Raw genomic sequence first — 22,373 nt, 5'->3', positions numbered from 1 at the left:
TTGGATATAAGTCCTTCATCAAATATGTGGTTTGCAAATATTTTCTTCCAATCCATGTTCTGTCTTTTCTTTCTCTTAAGAGTATCTTTGCAGAGCACAAGTTTTATTTCAAATCCAACTTACCACCTTTTTTTTTAAAGATTTTATTTATTTATTTATTTGACAGAGAGAGAGAGAGAGAGAGGGAACATAAGCAGGGGGAGAGGGAGAAGCAGGCTTCCTGCTGAGCACAGAGCCCTATGTGGGGCTCCATCCCAGAACCCTGAGATCATGACCTAAGCAGAAGGCAGACACTTAATGGCTGAGCTACCCAGGGGCTCTGACTTATCAATTTTCTTTCTGAGATTGTGCCTTTGATGTCGTGTCTAAAATCTCATTGCCAAACAGGAGGTCACACAGATTTTCTCCTCTAGAAATTTTATAGTTTTGCATTTTACATTTAGGTCTATAATCCACTTTGAGTTATTTCTGTGAAGAGTATAAGGTCTGTATCTCATTTCACTTTTCTGTTTGTTTGTTTACATGTAGATATCCAGTTGTTTCCAGCCCCAATAGTTGAATTGCCTTTGCTCCTTTGTCAGAGCTTTGTTGACTATATATGTATGGGCCTGTTTCTGGGTCCTCTATTCTGTTCCATTGTTCTGTTTATTCCTTCACCATAACCACCTTATCTTCATTACTATGGCTTTATAGGAAGTTTCTAAGTCAGATCAAGTTAGTCATCCAAGTTTTGGGGGGGGGGGGGTTGGTCTTTTTTTTCTTTCTTGTATTATGTTGGCTATTTGAGACTTTGCATTTCCATATACATATAAATTATTCCTTTAGAATCAATTTGTCAATATCCAGGAAGTAACTTCCTGGAATTTTGACTGGGATTACATTGAATTTATAAATGAAGTTGGGGAGAATTAACATCTTTTTTTTAAGATTTTATTTATTTATTTGACAGAGAGAGAGATCACAAGTAGACAGAGAGGCAGGCAGAGAGAGAGGGGGAAGCAGGCTCCCAGCCGTGCAGAGAGCCCGATGCGGGACTCGATCCCAGGACCCTGAGATCATGACCTGAGCCAAAGGCAGAGGCTTTAACCCACTGAGCTACTCTGGTTCCCCCAGGGGAGAATTAACATCTTAAAATGTTCCTATCCATGGACATGGGATATCTCTCCATTTATTTAGACCTTTACTTCGTCAGTTTTTTAGTTTTCCTCATATAGATCCTATACATATTTTATTAGTTTTATGCTTATTTCTCTTTTTTGGGGGGGGTGATAATGAAAATAGTATTTTTTTTTTATTTCAAATTCCAGTTGCTCATTTTTGGTGTATAAGAAACCATTAACCTTTCTGTATTAACCTCGTATCCTACAACCTTACCATAATTGGTTATTAATTCCAGGACCTGTTTTGTTTTGTTTTTGTTCCTTGTCATTTCTTGGGATTTTCTACATAGATGATTATAAACCAAAACAATTTTATTTATACTTTCCCAACCTGTGTATCTTTTCTTTTCTTTTACATAGCAGGTTCTAGGGATGATGAATAATGGGCCACAGTAGATTTTATTCCCCAACTAGGAGAGTTATAAAACTTCACTGTAATAATTTAAACTTTTGTGGTATTTATTTATCTACTTTTGATACAGCTAGCTGGAAAAGTTTACAGTCTATACGCAGCTGCAATGGACATTAATTCAGGGAGAGGGAAACCTCTGCATGGCATTTACAAACCTAGTTACTTACCTGACAATCCCAGGGTCTCCTATATGACCAGACCCTCCTGTGACCAAATTACTGTCATCTTGATATTTAATTTATGCATTGTATTAGATTAAATACAGAGAGAGATGTTTTATACCAGGAGCTAATAAATACGTTTGGTGACAGTATTATTTGTATTGGAAGAAACAACAACTGAAAAGTATTAGCATCAACTGGGTGACTGTAACTATATCATGAGATCTCATTTCACAACACCAGAGTTATAACAGCAGGAAGCTAATTCTGCAAGCACAATTCAGGCAAAGCTCTGACAAGTCAAGCTGCTCAAACCCATGTAAACAGGAATAGGAAGACCCCTAAAGGACTGGGGAAAAGGAAGGGAAGAATGGGTCAGTTGTTTCAACTTCTTTTAGAACAAAAAGTATTCTATTATGGAAATCAGGAGCAGTATTAAAGTTTTAGTTACAATGAAAAAGATTTCCCCTAAGAAAGCCCTCTTCTTTATATTCACAAACAGCAACATGTCCTTTTCTGCATTTTTAAAAATTTTTTTTTAAAGATTTTATTTACTTGACAGACAGAGATCACAAGTAGGCAGAGAAGCAGGCAGAGAGAGAGGAGGAAGCAGGCTCCCGGCTGAGCAGAGAGCCCAATGTGGAGCTGGATCCCAGGACCCTGAGATCATGACCTGAGCTGAAGGCAGAGGCTCTAACCCACTGAGCCACCCAGGCACCCCTTTTCTGCATTTTTTATTTCTTTTATTACCTTCCAGGTTAACTTACGAACATGGACACTGAGATCTGAGAAATCTAAATCGAAGGTCACTTAGCTGTAGATCCTGGGCAAGTTACATAACTTTTCTAATTTGGTTTCCTCATTTGTAAAATTAGGAAAATAATTATATCTGTTTTAGATTGTTGAAAGAATTAAATGAACTAATGCCTACAAAAGACACAGTGTGGTACCTAATACATAGAAAGATCTTTATAACACTGTTGATAGTATACTTAATAATAATATCCATGACTTATAAGTCCTACCAACTCTATTTAAAAAAAGGGAATCCATCACATCTTCCCTTCTTATCTTTCTATCTTATTACAGACCCAGTGTACTCATCACTTAGCCCACTTGATAGTCTCCACTCTCTACTCTTTCCCATGCATTATTTTGCACACAAATGCCAACTTAATTTCTCTAAAACACACCCTGCTTGAAAAACCTTCCTTGGGGCTACAGTGTCTACAGAAAAGAGTATAAACTCTTTGCTTTGGCACTCAAGGCCTCCGTAATCTGACCACAACCTTTAGCTCTGAATGCTCTATCCCTGGCATGCATTTAAATTCCAGCCAGACTGAATAGGGCAGCCAAGCTCAGGCTTAATTGAGTTTCACAGTTTCCCAGAATGGTCAGGAGGGAATGAAGCCAGATGGGGAGTGTAAGCTGCATCCAGAGGAAAATGCCAAGGTTTAAAACTATAGAAAAGAAGCCAGATCTGTTGTCAAGACCAAGGGCTATATGGGGAATCAGAAATGATAGATAAAGCCAAGAAGTTCTGAAGGTAGTAAAAGCAACCGGAGTGAAATCGAAGAACAAAGACCAAAAAGGAGGAGGGTTCAGGACTTTTTACATGAACATAGCTAGAACTGCCAAAATGCTCTTTCATTTGGTTCTCTTTATCCAATGTGAGGAGAGTCAGCACAGTTGAAAATGTGACTTAAACAGGACTAGGAAAATAGCACATTGAGTAAAAAATTATTAACTGTAACATTTTTGTGACAAAACTAGAATACATTTGCAAGCAAAATTACTAAGAAAAATTTATTAAATGATTAACATTGGTCATTGAATTTTACATTAATGTGTATACATATATGTATATAAATATATATTAATATGTAACATGTCTAACATTCATATTTTATATAAATATGTGTTTATATATACTTACATATATTATATGTTTATATATTACATAAATACACATTTATATTTTGTGTGTATATGCAAAAATATATATGTTTACCAAAAAGATACATACCAAAAAGATATTAACAGTAGTTAAGAGTGACTTAAGATTAGGCCATTCATTCTCTTCTTTCTTGCACAGAAGTTGAAATTTTCTGAAGTGAATGTATATTAAAACAACAACTACTGGAATAAATTGACTGCCTAAGCCACATAATTAATCAGGAAGAAATTAGTGGTTTATCTCTCCATGAAATATTCCAATCCACTTGTTATATAACAGGAAATCACGAAACAGACTCAGTTAAATAAAGAATTTAATTTCTGAACAAACATACTGATTCCTAAGCCAAACAGTGATAAATAAATGCAAGAGAATAAAAGACATAATCCCACCTACGAATTCAGATATATGTCCTCTATGATTATCATCTCCCATGGTACTCCCATAGGTACTCAGTATGTTTTAGAGCACTTTTGCAGTCACATTTGTTCTCAAGACATTCCCTTACATACAGATGTGGAAACCCAGACACAGATTTTTTAAGGGATTTTCATCAATCTCACAAAGTGACATTGCACAGCAGAAACTATTTAGCATCCAGATAGTCTTGTGAATAACATGAGGTCTAATATACTTTACAGAACACTTAAGTGCATGGGGATTTTTGTATTTTTTTAAGCTAAATGACATTTCACATGATATAGCAAGAATCTGGTTTTGAAGGAAAAAATATTTAGAATGATACCAATTTCTCTATTATCATTGAGTAATATCACAGTTTTCTAACAAATAAAAGGAACCAAACCAAAATAGAAAAAAAAAATGAGAAAAAGGGGAGGGAGGGAGGAATGAAAAGAAAGAAGGAGTAAGGGAAGGACAGAGGGGAGGAAGTAAAGAAAAAAAAATAGATTGTCTAAAAAGCAGAGATTCATTTCTAGACAAAGGATGGTATTTATTCCTTCTTTGCACGTTTTCTTACAAATAGTACAATCCCACAAATCCGCTGCTAATATGACAACAGGGACTAATTAAATATATAAATTAAGAACTCTTTAGAATGTATTGATGGGATTTGGACTCTGGTGAATTGCTAAACAGAAGAAAAGCTAGCATGAAGCAAGTCTCCTACATTCCATTTTTTTTAAAGATTTTATTTATTTATTTTACAGACAGAGATCACAAGTAGGCAGAGAGGCAGGCAGAGAGAGAGGAGGAAGAAAGCTCCCCGCTGTGCAGAGAGCCTGATGCGGGGCTTGATCCCAGGACCCTAGGATCATGACCTGAGCCGAAGGCAGAGGCTTTAACCCACTGAGCCACCCAGGCACCCTCCTACATTCCATTTTAAGTGATTTATTATTTATTAAAAGATTCTAAATTTGGATAAACTGTCTCATTATTATTATTATTATTATTATTTGTCCCTGCCTTGAATCCACAAGTGTTTGAATAAATGGAACAAAAAGTATGCTACTTCTGAGTAGTTTCACTTCTCTAGGTACAGAGCTATCATTCTGTTTTATTACTCCTTTCAGTAATAATCCTTATTGAGTTACAGCAATACCCACGGTACCTTTCCTAGTACAGAGAGCTGGGAGTGTTTTCCCATTTCCTCTAAACCTACCGTGGAAAATGCCAGGGAGGAAAATCTGAGCTAGAGTCTGAAACAGATTCTTTCAGCACCACTGAGACGGGATGGAGGCTATCTATGTTGTAAAAGCGCCATGTGGGCTCCCTTAAGTGAGTGTTTGGTCCATAAATAAAAACAACCAGCAAAAATTTCTGGTTTTCTGCTTGATGACTTTCCATGTTATGATTGTGCACACATTCCACTCATTCTCTTGAGTCCTATTCCTACCTCACCTTCTAACCAATACCCACATCGATCTCTCCTGCCTTTGAAGTCATGTGTTATCTGTTCCATTCATTTGGCACTTTCTTCATATTGCTTTGCACTGATACTTTTTTCTATGAACACTTTTTACTATCCTATCTAGACTATCAATGTCATTCATAACCAACCAGAAAGAAACAAGCCTTATTATGTAGCTTTCTATGCAAAGCTCGGCTTAAGTGGTCTTGGGGATGAGAATCATGACTTTAATGGCCCGGTAAGTCCTATTTATGTCTGTCTATAACAATATCCAAAGAGAGTCTTTAAGTCATGACTTGATGAAGACCCAAAAAAAGTAATGACCATCTATTTGGTAATTCAACAAATGTATCCTGAACACTTACTATGTACCAGGCATTGTTGACACAGATACAGAAGATACAGACTCTGCCCTGAAAGAGCTCAGACCATTGAGAGTTCAGTAAATAAGGATTATAGTAGAGGATATAATAAAAGGGCATTTTGAAACCAGACCTTAGAAGGATTTTGCTATAATGACTTATACAAGGTATGCAGGTCCTATTTTGGAATCCCAGATTCTTCTCAATGAAAAATAATTGGAAAATATATCTTTAAACCAGGAGGGTCTTATCTGCCTGAGTGTCCCTTGCAGTTTTGTTGAATTTCTCAGATGTGCCCACATGTTGTTCTTTTTGCATGCCAAACTACACAGGTATGTCACTTTCTTATATCAAGGCCGTTATTGAAATTATGGTAGTATCTTTTATTTTCCATTAAAAAAATTCCAATGTTTACATTTAAAATAAGGAAGTATTTACTCATTGTTTCACACAGCTTGGTAAAATGCCTAACTGCAATTATCAGATTATCTGTATCGTGCTAAGGGTTCACATCTCTCCCTGAGCACATTGTATTTGGGGGCATTCTGCCCCTTTTGCCTCTGAACTTCCTATTCTGAAACATCCCCAGTGGGAGGGATATTAGTTAATTCTTTGGGAGGCTGGGAAAGGAAGAAGAGGGAACACAGTTGGAGAGTGACTTCATTAGTGTCCTGTCTATAAAAAGTAACTCTCCCTTTGTATAGAAACATAGTAATAGGACAATATAAACTAATACTGCAAAGGAATTTGTCCTATCTGCCACATTTTTCATTGAAAATCATCTTTTCTCATAGATAATTTTCTTGGGGGGGAAGCCCTGCTTTAACGTAACTTAATAAAATATTTTCAGGGGTACCTGGGTGGCTCAATCAGTTAAGCATCTGACTCTCAATTTTGGCTCAGGTCATAACTCAGGGTCGTGGAATGGAGCCCAGCATGGGCTCCATACACTCAGCCCGGAGTCTGCTTGAGATTCTCTCCCTATTCCCCTCCCCATGCTCTCTCTCTCTCAAAATAAATAGATCAATGTTTTCTAAAAAAATAAAATATTTTGATTATGCCAATCATCATCACGACTCAACCATTACCCTATCTTAACTTTGTGAATTGCACAGACCATCTCACAAATGCAGTAATTTGTACCCGCTAGAAAAATCTATAAAACCTCACTATATAGCTTCAAGTGTTGCTGTGGATCAATCACTTTAAAATCTCTGACGCTGTTTTTCACCTACACAATAGGTATAGAAATGCCTTCTGTGTTTACCTTACTTAGCTATGAAATAGTCAGTTATAGTCTCTTAATAAAATAGAGGGGGAAATAGCACAAAAGAACTTGGGACTGGAAATTAACCCTGATATGAAAACTGCCACTTTCTGACTTAGGAAAGTTATGTAACCTCCTGAGCCTCGGTTTCCTCTTTAAAAAAAAAAAAAAAATATGGTAATGATTTATGTCTCTCAAGATCACTAGAGGATTAACTGAGACCATTTATGTAACGATCTTAATGCAGAACATAAGACATACCAGGCACTCAAAACAAAGTAACTATTATTTGGAATATGTGTGCTCAACAATAAAACTGATATTTTGATTTATGTGTATGTATACATATATATAATAAATAGGTATAAGTTAGATAAATAGATTAAATGACTGAGAATAACCCCAACTCCAATTAACTTCACAGAGAGAATTCCTTGTGAATCTATTTTCCATAGCATTTTTTCACATTTGTCTCTTAAGAATAAATAAACCCATTGTAGAACATCATGGGTTGAATGGAACTTTGTACAAAACAGCTTTGCTTAAGTGAACTTAAAAGTGAAAGGCACGTGGTGGGTGACTACAAGAAGATTTGAAGGAAAATATTCTAATTCTTTCTGCTACATTCCGGACAACTCCCCTGAGGAAAAAACCTCCACATGGTTAAGACTTTGAAGACAGTCACCAAGTTAATCACATGACGTCTCCTGAGCCTTCTGAATTAACCAGAAAGGTCTCAGTACCACCCCTAGTCTTAGGAAAAAATAAAATAAAATAATATATATAAATAAATAAATAAACCTCTCTTCTGAAAACATTTATTAGTGTTTCTTAATAGAAAAGGGAAGGGAGAGAAGAAGGGAAGGAAGAGGGAAGAAAGGAAAGATGTGTGAAAGGCATGAATGAAGGGTTCAAACTAACCAAAGATCCCCTAGTTGTATCCCTACTCAGACATTTCCTATTTTCTTCTTCTTTCATTATCTCCACCAATAACAGTTTTGTGCACCTTAACCAGAATTTCTGCTCTGCCAGTAACATGTGAGTTTAAATATAGGTCATTATTTTTTTAGAAGGCAGTTAGCTCATGAAGAAAAAAAAAAAAAATCCAGCTGGCAAGCTAATTGGATCTTTAAATTGTTATTTCAGATAAGTTTTCAGCCCTGTAAATGGCTTTTATGGACCCAGGCAATGGGTCATCCCCAAACCCTGCAAAGAGCCAGGTATCCTATATTCTCCCCATTGTTGGTCTCCCTAACTACTCCAGGGTTGAGATTTCTGGAAAGCACCTTATTTGTCAATGGAAACCGCATTCTGGGTTGTATGTGGACCCACTCCCTTGCCACAAGCTGATTCCTAACTGCACAATGAGGAGGAAAACAGACTGCTGGCCTGTCCTACTTGTGCATCCTTAATGTCACTATGCCTGAGAAGACAGGGAAGACTGAATGGGCACTTTGCTAAGTCCACCCTCTTGGCCAGTATGGAACTAGACTGTTTCAACTAGAGGATGAGTGAGGGTTGCGTTATGTGTTAAAGGCCTCTCAACCAAACTAGAAGTGCAATTGTTATTATCTTAATAATGCATAATTATAATAGTATTTCACATTTGTGTACTACTTCAAATATCACAGAATGTTTTCCTTTAATACATTATCACTTTTAATTCTACATGAGCCAGAATGGAGTTGTAGGAAGAACCACAGAGTTAGGCAAACCCACGTTTAAATCCCAGTGTTGCCGATGATGAGTCGTGTGATTTTATGGCAATTACCTAGCCTCTCTACATCTTGGTTAATCATGTGTCAGATGGGAAGACATCTAAGATTCTGGTGTGGATTAAATAGATTAACATATGTAATGTTTCTAGACATCACTAAGCCCCGGCCATATTATAAGCAAGATACTCTAGCATCCCCCAGGGGGTTCGCTTCAGTGGAGGAGGAGGAGGGAAAAAAAAAAGAGAGACTTGAAAAAGACAAGTGGGAGAAGGAGAACAGAAATTAACCCAGGTAATGCAAAATAGTATTTATCATTAGCAGAGTGTTCATTATCTGTGATGAATATTACTTTTTTTTTTTGTATTATCAGATTTACCCTTGTAACAATTCTGTGAAAAAAATACTATCATTCTCAACTTAGTGGTTGGAAATTAAATGGAATTTATGTAACTTGTCTAAGGTGGCACAGTTGACAAGTGGAGAAGCCAGGCTTAAAACCCATCAGAACCAAAACCCATGGTCATAACACTGTTTCCACCCAGATTTTTTCCATAGATCTCTAAAAGTCTACAGGCCCTGAGAATACAAAACTCTTTCCTTCTAGTAAAAAGTTAAGAAAAAATATAATTACAGTACTTTATACAGAAATATAAAATTAAAAATTGTGCTTTTGCATACATTGGCTTATCTTAGCAAGTGCAAGAAGTAAACAGGGGTCTGTTTTCTCCATTCTACAGATAAGAAACTGAGGGTGAGTGTAATTAGCTCGATATTATATAGTTAAGTGGTAGAGTAAGAACTTGAACGCTGTTCCTGATGCTGAAACACACTGCCTCTCTAGCAAGGTAAGAGAGACCCATTTGATGGATTTGGGCTGCCCATGAAAGCAGGAGCCTCTGCTAGTGTACTCAGGATTCAAAAACCTGTCAGTGGGATTTTAGTCCTGTGTCCCACTTACGTACAGTTGAACTGTTCACATTAATAGCACGCAAAGGTCTCAGATGGGTAGATGTGGCCTGGACCACAAGGATCTGTGAAGAAGAGGAGTATTACACTCCCCTAGGATCTGTCATTAGATATTTAGCCAAAATATTATCAAAACCAATGTTTTTCCAACATCACAAAAGTGTGCGTGTTTGTTCAGATGCTGAGAAGTGAAGATGTGGGATTAAAAAGTGTAATTTCTAATCTCAATTTTTAGAGAAATAAATAATTTTTGAGATATTTGCTTTAAAGTCACCAGCTTCAAATTACCCAGACTCAACCATCCCTGCACCAAGTAAGGACACAGGTCCCATCTCATCTCATATCCTCATGCCCCTGCCAGCCTACTTCTTCCCAGTGCTGTGTCATCCTGTTCCACACTTATCCACACTTGTCCCTCACGGGACATTCTTGCCTGCCATACCAAGAAGGCCCTCATGAGGCTCCCAACAGCTTTCCTTCTTTTCCCTGTAACTTTTGTGCTGTTTCTGTTATGTTTTCCAGTCCCCAGAACCTGCTACTGGACAGCACACGCTATCTTTCTTTTGCTCTCCAGATCCACTCTTCACCTTTGCCCTCCTTGCCCTCCAACCCATGTGGCTGATTTGTGTGGCCTACAACATGTGAACTTGCCCTCTGGCCTACAACATGTGAACTTGCCCTCTGGCTTCCAATTTGTTTGGCCAGTGGTGAGCCCAATAGGGATACTAAAGGGGAGAGAGAGAAGTTTGGATGTTTATTTCCCCAGCTTCCTCCCCACAGGGTGTCGCTGGTTTGGCCATCCTTATGTGTCACTGCTCCTCTGAAGGAGCCCTGTCTGTACTATGCTTTTTTTTAGGCTCTAATAACCACCTCTTGATGTTCTTTGGGGCCTAGGGTGGTTTAAGTTCCTCTGCTTTAACCTGCCTCATGGTTTTGCTTTACTCTACACAAACGTATATGAATAGGTCCTTTATTATTCCCTCTTCAAATTAACTTATTTTTTAAAAGATTTTATTTGAGAGAGAGAGAGAGAGTACAAGACAGAGAAAGACCTCATGAGCGGAGGGGCAGTGGGGCGGGGAGAAGCAGACTTCCCGCTGAGCAGGGAGCCCAATGGGGACTGATCCCAGGACTCTGGGATCCTGACCTAAGCCATAGGCAGGTGCTTAACCAACTGAGCCACCCAGGTGCCCCTAAATTAACCTATTTTAAATATGCATCTGTATCTTGCATATTCCTGACTGATACATGTACTAAGGAACCAGTTTTTATATATTACTTAAAAAGCCTCAATCTGGCATAAATCCTACATCAATGGCCCCAATAGAGGCCCACTGGACAACTGCAAAAATTATCCATCCAAATAATCTCCCAGGACAACCTTAACCTTTACAATGTATCCTAAACCAAGCAGCCTCATTAATCTTTAATTATAAATCTGATACTATTTTCCTCTTTAAAGCCTTTGGTGATTTCCTATCTTCTTCAGGTTAAAGTCCACATCTCTTTACACAAGAGGCTGTAACTACACTTCAACTCTACCTCCAACTTCCTTCCACTTTCCCTGCCATTTACTGTGAGTCCCCACCCATCCACCTACAAAGCAGTTCCTGAGGCAGGGATTCAGGTGGAGGTAATTTAATGGGAAAGGACGCCAGAAAAAAAGGAGGCCAGGAAAGTGAGAAAAGATAATAAAATATACATTAAAAAGCCAGGCAGCTGGAGTCCAATTCTACGGGAAAACTTCTGTGAAACTGAGGACTGAGCCTTAGGATGTCCCCACCAATGGACCAAGGGACTGTTTTGTGCCCATTGTTGCCTATCGATAACCAATGTTGTAGTTGGACCCATTCTTATAATTCTTATTCTGATTTCAAGACACCTTTTAGCAACAAACAATCAGAAAACTTTGAAAAAATAGAGAGGGATTACTTATAAGACCTGGAAGTTACACAACACACAGTTGGGGCCACACAGTAAGGTCATAGGTAGAGAGAGAGAAGGAGAGAGAGTGCTTCGGCCAATGGGCAGGGTCTTCTGCTTTTATTGGGATTGAGTGTGAGGGCCTAGGATTTCAAGGGCTCCTTCTTTATTGGTGAATTCAAGACCCAACAGTGGGGAGATGCCTGGGTGTCTCAGTTGGTTAAATGTCAGCCCTCAGCTCAGGTCATGATCTCAGGGTCCAGGGATGGAGTCCGGCATCAGTCTCCTTGCTCACCAGGGACCCTGCTTCCCCCTCTGCCTCCCACTGCTCTCCCTGCTTGTGCTCTCTCTCTCTCTCTCTGACAAATAAATAAATAAATAAAAATCTTAAAAACAAAACAAAACCTAAGGTGGGAATTTAAAGCAAGGGGGAGAGAAAAGACAAATGGTCAGTTATGGAAATCAACCAAGATTTCTAAATCAAAGGAGCCTCAGTTGGGGAAGGGGCCTGGCTCTTCATCTAGTCCTGTGGCTGGGCAAAGAGTGTATTCAAGATAGCTGTCTTTGAAGTGGATGCCTCCGCAGTCAAACCTTAAGGGATATACTTGCTTTACAAAAAGGAGGGGGTGTGGAAAAGCAACTCTCATGGCTGACACTACAGGAACTAAAGTATTACCACTGACTCAACTCCCATTGGTTGGTTGAGGGTTGCCGCTGGGGTTAATTCTCCCCATTTCCATGTTGCACCTATCTGCAATTAAGCAAGCCTCTGCTGCCACAGAAAGGCTCCAGGTCAAGAAGCAAAGACTCTGGTATTTACATTGGGGAACTATCTACAGCAGATTCAGGTGAACTAGAGAGGAGTCTAAGGATATCATTGAGGCATTCATAGCATCCACTACCCCCACTTTGCCACGCTTGCTATCTTGCACCATACTCTGTTCCTTAGAAATGTCTAGTTACTCTATCTCACTTTCACCTGTGCAAAAACATGTTCATTCCGCTCTCAAACAGAAAGACCCTTGTTCCCATCTTTTTCATACAACTTCCAAAGCCCAACTGAAATATTACCTTGGAACAACAAACCAGAAAGAACAATTTTTTTTTTCCAGAATTCCTAGATCATTTGTTCATGATTCTATACTACAATTCAGACACATGGGGTCCCCTGGGTGGCTCAGTCTGTTAAGCATCTGCCTTTGGCTCAGGTCATGATGCTGGAGTCCCAGGATTCAGTCCCACATCGGGCTCCCTGCTCTTTGAGGAGTCTGCTTCTCCCTTTGCCCCTCACTCCACCTGTGCTATCTCTCTCTCACTCTTTCTCTCAAAAAATGAATAAAATCCTTAAAAAATATAATCCAGACACATAAACTAATAAATATATATTTTAATTCTCCTCTACCATATATATTAAGCTGAATGATTTTAGCTTTAACGTTTTAGAGCCTCAACTTATATAACTGAAAAAGAATACATAGTGTTGGGGGTTAAATGAGATGGTATGCATAGAGTGCCCAACACAATGTTTGGCACATCACAGATGATGCAAAACTCAGTTCCCATCAGTCTAATCCTTTCTTGTGTTTTCATTTTTGTAACTCTAACACCTACCACAATCCCCAGGTATAGCAAACTCTCACATAATCAGAATGCCTCAGTATCACTAAATTATCCCATGTCATTCCTATAACAACTCTGTTATAGGCAAGTAAAGGATGACAGATCTTTCAAAATAACTTTAAACTTTAAAATTACAGGCAAATGAACGTTTTATCTTGGGGAAAAGAAGAAAACAATATGTCTGTAGTATTGTTGTCCCTACCATTATATCAGAACATAAGCATAGAAACTCCTTTATAGAGAATTTCAACTAGGTATAACAGGCAACTGCATTACAGAAGTTCTGAAATGATCTGACCTGCAGTGAATTCTTTAAAATGAATTTTGTCTTCCTAAAGCCTATAGTTTTAAATGTTTACCTCCTTCTCAAAAGCAATTTCGAGTACAGCATGGGCTAACTAAAATGGTGTACATTTGAAATAATTCAATATAAATGCACTGAATAGCTCAAATTGAGTTTCCTTTGCCCTGACAGTATGATAAGTTGGCATTAGCATTTCTAAAAAAACAAGAATTGGGCAAAATTGCTTTGTTAGAAATAAGATGTGACTCAAGGGTCTTAAAACATCTTAGAGGGGTGCCTGGGTGGCTCAGTCATTAAGCATCTGCCTTCAGCTCAGATCATGATCTCAGGGTCATGAGATCAAGCCCCACATTGTGCTCCCTGCTCAGGGGGAAGCCTGCTTCTCCTTCTGCCTCTGCCACTCCCCCTGTTTGTGTTCCCTCTCTCGCTATCTCTCTCTCTCTGCCAAATAAATAAATAAAATCTTTAAAAAAAAAAAATCTTAGAGGAGGGAAACCAAAAGTGCTTGGGGGAGGGTCCCAGGAGTCACTTTATTTAACATGTACCAGTATTTTAAAAATCCTGGCAACCTGACAGTACTCTAGTGTTGGATTAGGAGCTCTCTGCTGACCTGAGCTCCTAGAGTACCAACAAAAGTTCCCTTCAGTTCACTGGTCCAAAAAAAAAAAAAAAAAAAGGTTTTAATGGAGACTATAAAATTGTTCTTAGGAGACCTTAATCATTGTTGGATGAGAGTGAATGACTAAATGAAATAATGATATTAAGAAAAGTATTCTTGGCCTCAGTTTGTCTTTGCATAATTTGGGAGAGGTTTTTAGAGGATGATCTCTAAGGCACTCTCCATTCTATCATTTTAAATTTCTATCTATGGCATGTCAGTAGACATGTCAAGTAGAAAAGAGTCTTTCTCTTTCAGAAAAGAGGTGCTTCCTCTTGTCATTGGAGGAGAGGAGGAGGCAGGAATGGAATTCATTTTCTACAGAGTAACATTTCTCTAAGAATATTGAGAAAGAGGTGATTACCCATTGAATTGAAATCAGAATAAAAGTAATGTGAATAAGAAAATGGAATTCTGTGTATCGGACAAAGAACAAACTGACTTCAATAAAGCCTTTGGTGTTGGCAGTGGAAGTAATCCATGAGTTGCTCATCTAGATGAGTCCTGGAGATGCAGGAGTACGCAGCTGAACAGTGTTTACGAGTAGGGGTGAGGGGGAAGATTTAAACTACATTCCCTTGGACAAATTCTGGTTCTGCCCCTATCAGCTGAGCTGACTCAGCAAGTTACTTAAACTTTCTAGATCTAGTTTTCTTTACTTTAAAGAGAGACAGAAATAGTATGCTCTCTAATAGAATTCTTGTTAGTATTCAAAAATCAGTAAAGTAAAATGTTTACAGTGGTTCCTGCCATATGATAAGTACTCAATAATTACTGGCTATCATTAGTTCTCCAATGTCATTCAGTTTCCATAAAACACCAAAGAAATAAATCATACCAATTTTTCAAAAAGCATCAGAATAGAACAATAAATTCAGACCTAGCTGGAAGAATGTTCTTGAGGGAGAGTCAATGTATTATAAGTTAGTATTAGTAATCTTGATGATGATGATGATAATGATGATTATAATTTATTGCCTATCATGTCTTGCAGGAATTGCCCAAGGGACTTGATATTTTCGTTATTGCATCCTACCAATAAATCTACGAAGGAAGATATCATATAGATATTATATAGATAATATATAAAATATTATGTAAATTAGAAAACTGAGGCTCAGATAGGTTAGTAAAATGACTTGTAGTTATAAAGTTAGAATACTGAAGAATCACTGATCAAAATTATGCTTAATGGGTTTGGAGTTCATTCTCTTTCCATTGCCACACATAGAACACTATATCCGTAAGATAAAAGTTTAACCATTCTTCTACATATAGCTGTCCAGTTTTCCCAGCACCATTTATTGAAGAGACTGTCTTTTTTCCACTGGATATTTTTTCCTGTTTTGTCAAAGATTATTTGACCATAGAGTTGAGGGTCCATATCTGGGCTCTCTACTCTGTTCCACTGGTCCATGTGTCTGTTTTTATGCCAGTACCATGCTGTCTTGGTGATCACAGCTTTGTAGTAAAGCTTGAAATCAGGTAACGTGATGCCACCAGTTTTATTTTTGTTTTTCAACATTTCCTTAGCAATTCGGGGTCTCTTCTGATTCCATACAAATTTTAGTATTATTTGCTCCAGCTCTTTGAAAAATACTGGTGGAATTTTGATTGGAATGGCATTAAAAGTATAGATTGCTCTGGGCAGTATAGACATTTTAACGATGTTTATTCTTCCCATCCAAGAGCATGGAATGGTCTTCCATCTTTTTGTGTCTTCTTCAATTTCTTTTAGGAGTGTTCTGTAGTTCCTCGAGTACAGATCTTTAACCTCTTTGGTTAGGTTTATTCCGAGGTATCTTATGGTTTTTGGTGCTATAGTAAATGGAATCGATTCTCTAATTTGCCTTTCTGAATTTTCATTGTTAGTGTATAAGAAAGCCACTGATTTCTGGACATTGACTTTGTATCCTGCTACATTACTGAATTGCTGTATGAGTTCTAGTAGTTTGGAGGTGGAGTCTTTTGGGTTTTCCATATAAAGAATCATGTCATCTGCGAAGAGAGAGAGTTTGACTTCTTCCTTGCCAATTTGGATACCTTTTATTTCTCTTTGTTGTCTGATTGCTGTTGCTAGGACTTCTAATACTATGTTGAACAAGAGTGGTGAGAGTGGGCATCCTTGTCGTGTTCCTGATCTCAATGGGAAGGCTGCAAGCTTTTTCCCATTGAGGATGATATTTGCTGTGGGTTTTTCATAGATAGATTTGATGAAGTTCAGGAATGTTCCCTCTATCCCTATACTTTGAAGCGTTTTAATCAGGAACGGATGCTGGATTTTGTCAAAAGCTTTTTCTGCATCAATGGAGAGGATCATGTGGTTCTTCTCTCTTCTCTTATTGATTTGTTCTATCACATTGATTGATTTGCGAATGTTGAACCATCCTTGTAACCCAGGGATGAATCCTACCTGGTCATGGTGGATAATCTTTTTAATGTGCTGTTGGATCCTGTTTGCTAGGATCTTGTTGAGAATCTTAGCATCCATATTCATCAGTGATATCGGTCTGAAATTCTCCTTTTTGGTAGGGTCTTTGCCTGGTTTGGGGATCAGGGTGATGGTGGCTTCATAAAAAGAGTCTGGAAGTTTTCCTTCTGCTTCAATTTTTTGAAACAGCTTCAGGAGAATAGGTATTATTTCTTCTTTGAAAGTTTGATAGAATTCCCCAGGGAATCCGTCAGGTCCTGGGCTCTTGTTTTTTGGGAGGTTTTTGATCACTGCTTCAATCTCGTTACTAGATATCGGTCTATTCAGGTTGTCAATTTCTTCCTGGTTCAATTTTGGGAGTTTATAGTTTTCCAGGAATGCATCCATTTCATCTAGGTTGCTTAGCTTATTGGCATATAACTGTTGATAATAGCTTCTGATGATTGTTTCTACTTCCTTGGTGTTAGTTGTGATCTCTCCCTTTTCATTCATAATTTTATTAATTTGGGCTTTCTCTCTTTTCTTTTGGATTAGTGTGGCCAATGGTTTATCGATCTTATTGATTCTTTCAAAAAACCAGCTTCTAGTTTCGTTGATACGTTCTACTGTATCTCTGGTTTCTACCTCGTTGATCTCTGCTCTAATCTTGATTATTTCCCTTCTTACGTGTGGAGTTGGTTTGATTTGTTGTTGATTCTCCAGTTCTTTAAGGTGTAGAGACAGCTGGTGTATTCTGGATTTTTCAATTTTTTTGAGGGAGGCTTGGATGGCTATGAATTTCCCCCTTAGGACCGCCTTTGCTGTATCCCATAGGTTTTGGAGTGAAGTGTCTTCGTTCTCATTGGTTTCCATAAATTGTTTAAGTTCTTCTTTGATCTCCTGGTTGATCCAAGCATTCTTAAGCAAGGTGGTCTTTAGCTTCCAGGTATTTGAGTTCCTTCTGAACTTTTCCTTGTGATTGAGCTCCAGTTTCAAAGCATTGTGATCTGAGAATATGCAGGGAATCATCTCAGTCTTTTGGTATCGGTTGAGCCCTGATTTGTGACCCAGTATGTGGTCTATTCTGGAGAAGGTTCCATGTGCACTTGAGAAGAATGAGTATTCTGTTGTTTTAGGGTGGAATGTTCTGTATATATCTATGAGGTCCATCTGGTCCAATGTGTCATTCAATGCTCTTATTTCTTTATTGATTTTCTGCTTCGATGATCTGTCTATTTCTGAGAGAGGCGTGTTAAGATCTCCTACTATTAATGTATTCATATCAATATGACTCTTTATCTTGATTAATAGTTTTCTTATGTAATTGGCTGCTCCCATATTGGGGGCATAGATATTTACAATTGTTAGATCATCTTGGTGGATAGTCCCTTTAAGAATGATGTAGTGTCCTTCTGTATCCCTGACTACCGTCTTTAGTTTAAAATCTAATTTATCTGATATGAGAATCGCTACCCCAGCCTTCTTTTGAGGCCCATTGGCGTGAAAGATGCTTCTCCATCCCTTCACTTTCAGTCTGGGTGTATCTTTAGGTTCAAAATGGGTCTCTATGGGTCAGCTATATGTAGAAGAATGAAACTTGACCATTCTCTTACACCGTACACAAAGATAAACTCGAAATGGATAAAAGACCTCAACGTGAGACAGGAATCCATCAGAATCCTCGAGGAGAACATAGGGAGTAACCTCTTTGATATCAGCCATAGCAACTTCTTTCAAGATATGTCTCCAAAGGTGAAGGAAATAAAGGCAAAGATGAACTTCTGGGACTTCATCAAGATAAAAAGCTTCTGCACAGCAAAAGAAACAGTCATCAAAACAAAGAGGCAACCCACGGAATGGGAGAAGATATTTGCAAATGACAGTACAGATAAAAGGTTGATATCCAGGATCTATAAAGAACTCCTCAAACTCAACACACACAAAACAGATAATCATATTAAAAAATGGGCAGAAGATATGAACAGACACTTCTCCAAGGAAGACATACAAATGGCTACCAGACACATGAAAAAATGTTCATCATCACTAGCCATCAGGGAGATTCAAATCAAAACCACATTGAGATACCACCTTACACCAGTTAGAATGGCCAAAATTAGCAAGACAGGAAACAACGTGTGTTGGAGAGGATGTGGAGAAAGGGGAACCCTCTTACACTGTTGGTGGGAATGCAAACTGGTGCAGCCACTTTGGAGAACAGTGTGGAGATTCCTCAGGAAATTAAAAATAGAGCTTCCCTATGACCCTGCAATTGCACTGCTGGGTATTTACCCCAAAGATACAGATGTAGTGAAAAGAAGGGCCATCTGTACCCCAATGTTTATAGCAGCAATGGCCACGGTCGCCAAACTGTGGAAAGAACCAAGATGCCCTTCAACGGATGAATGGATAAGGAAGATGTGGTCCATATACACTATGGAGTATTATGCCTCCATCAGAAAGGACGAATACCCAACTTTTGTAGCAACATGGACAGGACTGGAAGAGATTATGCTGAGTGAAATAAGTCAAACAGAGAAAGTCAAGTATCATATGGTTTCACTTATTGGTGGAGCATATCAAATAATATAGAGGACAAGGGTAGATGGAGAGGAGAAGGGAGTTGAGGGAAATTGGAAGGGGAGGTGAACCATGAGAGACTATGGACTCTGAAAAACAACCTGAGGGTTTTGAAGGGGCGGGGTGGGAGGGTGGGGGAACCAGGTGGTGGGTATTAGGGAGGGCACAGATTGCATGGAGCACTGGGTGTGGTGAAAAAACAATGAATACTGTTACCCTGAAAATAAATAAAAAATTAAAAAAAAAAAAAAAAAAAAAAAAAAAAAAAAAAAAAAAAAAGTTTAACCAGATGGGCTTACAAAAAAAAAAAAAAAAAAAAAAACACACAAAAATAGAAAAGGTGGAGAAATTACCAGGTGGCTAAAAACCAAATATTGAACCCAGATGAAGATAACCAAGAATATAAATATATCAAAACTTTCTCATTTTAAGGATTTAAAAAAACTTGACTATAAGACTTTAGCCATTCTCCTGTTGAGTATCTCTTAACTCTACGTGGTCAACACATCCCTCAGGAAACTAAGGAAACAAAGTGGTGAAAGAAACTAGTCGGCAGCCAGCGGTCTCTTTTGCAAATTACATGATTTCCTAGTTAACTGGATTGGAGAGAGGAAGTTGATGACTGATGACAGTGGTTAGGGTTAGGGCCATTGCAAAAGAAATGTTGGAAATAGTCACATTCAGAATATATATGTATTCCAAATAAAAATGTTACAGCTACATCAGTTATCTGTTGCTATATAACAAACTCTTCAAAATCAAGGCCTAAAGTAACAACCATTTATTTTCTCAAGAGTCTGCAATTTGAGTTGGATCCAGCTGGCAGCTTTTCTGTCTGGTATCTACTGCAGTCCCCCATAAAGCTGTAATCACTTGATAGCTCAAATGGAGTTGGATGGTCCTATGTGGCCTTAGTCACATACCTGTGGGTTCTCTGGTGGTTGTCAGTCAGAGAACCTTGAGAAATCTCTACATGGTCTCTTCAGCAAAATAGCCTAACCTTTGAACAAGGTGGTAACAACATTCTAAAGGGTAGACCTCACTGTTCCACCATTTAAAGACTGCTGCTTTGGGCATGTGTGTTAGTGTCCTACTGACCAAAGGCAGTCATAGGACCAAGCCCAGAGTGAATTTAGAAGGGGACTATCCAAGGGCACAGATACTGATATGTATAATTAATTGGATACCATTGATGTGACAATCTGCCACAAAGGCTAAAAACATGATGGAAATTAGATACATACATTCATATAGCTATAGATATATTTCTCTCAGATATATGTGTGTGTATATGTATGTGTGTATATATGTGTGTGTGTGTATATATATAGATATAGATATAGATACAGATATAGATATATTTCTCTCAGATATATAGATATATATATTTCTTTCAGTGCCTTTCAGTGTAAGTCAGATCATACTTTTATTCATTGACCAAAATGATGCCAAATTTGCAGAATACTAAAACAAAGATATCAAACATTAGCCATAGGATTTCAGACTTTATTCATTATCAAAGACAAGTTTAAGTGAAAATTATTACCTGCACTGCTCTCAGCATGGAAGAAAAAAGGGCATTATTCAATGGTTTCTTCAATCCTAGATCTGGCACTAACCCTCTTGGCAAGAGGAGAGTACCTGAAGGGCTCAAACCCACAACCTATAACTACTGGTCCTCAGAACTGCAGATTATGTATTCCAATAAAATAATGATTTCATTTGCTCTTATTTGAAGTAAAAGGAAAATATTTCTCCCTAATTAGTGTGTAGTGAGATAGCAAAGGGCAAACAAATATTTCTAAACACACAGACTTAAAGCAAAGACTATAATTGTTATAATCAGAATTAAGAGTATCTATTGGGAGAAATAAAGTGATGTGATGCCTTGCATACTAAGACACTGGTTAGAAATTTTAGTGCCATCTGCTCTGGTGAGAAGAAAAAATATATATATTACCAAGCAAAGCCAGAGTCGCAAGCTTAAGGAGTAATGGCTACAAAAGGGAAATTCCTCCCATGTGGAGTAAAGTTTATCGACAAGAATCTCTTTTCTCCTTCTCTACAAGACTCAGAAATTAAACAGCTCCTGCAATCTCTTCTCTTCTCTGGATCAAGGTTAGTCAAATGGTGAGAGATTTTGCCTCCAGGCTGATCTACGTGTAGTAACAAAATGAAACACTGGATTTTCCCCCATTGGAAGGGATAGTTTATCCTGGTTTGCAAAGAAGGGTGCATACCCATAACAGGTGGCAAGGGAGGGAGTTTGTGGTAGATGTGATTGGTTGCCCATCAAAGATTCAAGCTCCCTTCCATTATATACAGTCATTGTCAGGAAAGGCTGACAGGTTAAACACTACATTTCCCAACCTGCTGTGCATCCATGTAGGGCAATGTGACCAACTACTGGTCAATTCAATGCCAGTAGAAGTGATGTGTAGTATTTCTAGACTTGGACAATTAAAAACAAAAACAAAAACAAACAAAAAACCCAAATCCATGTGCTTTTTTTCGCATTCTCTTCCTCAATTTCGTTGCCTCATTGACATCTTAGTAGCTAAGTGTTAAGGATGGCATATCTCCAATCAGCTTAGGACCGTTAATGACTGCCTAGAACAAAATACCAACCCATCCTCCTCAAACCCTACCCATAGGATTTAGGTGAGCAAAAATAAACTTCTATTGTGTTAAACCAATGAAATGTTTTATTTTGTTTTAGCAGCTGGCATTGCCTTAACTAACATGTGGGGATGTCGGGAATTTTAGCCCCACTGGAATTCTGAGGTGAAGTGAATTAGAATAAGCAACTTGGCAAATGCAGCTGCGAAGAATGAATGTGCAGTGACAGGGATCAGAGCCAAAAGCAGGATCTTTGGAGCCAGGCAAATCTGGATTTGAATTCAAGATTCACAAATTATGAATAAGTGAGTGACTGTCATAAACTAACCTTCTTTATTCAATGCCTACTATTTGCCAGACACTGTGATAAGCACCAGGGATATTGC

The sequence above is a fragment of the Martes martes genome (assembly GCF_963455335.1).
Source record: "Martes martes genome assembly, chromosome: 10".
NCBI classification, from domain to species: Eukaryota; Metazoa; Chordata; class Mammalia; order Carnivora; family Mustelidae; genus Martes; species Martes martes.
Note: the sequence above shows the minus strand (reverse complement) of the source record.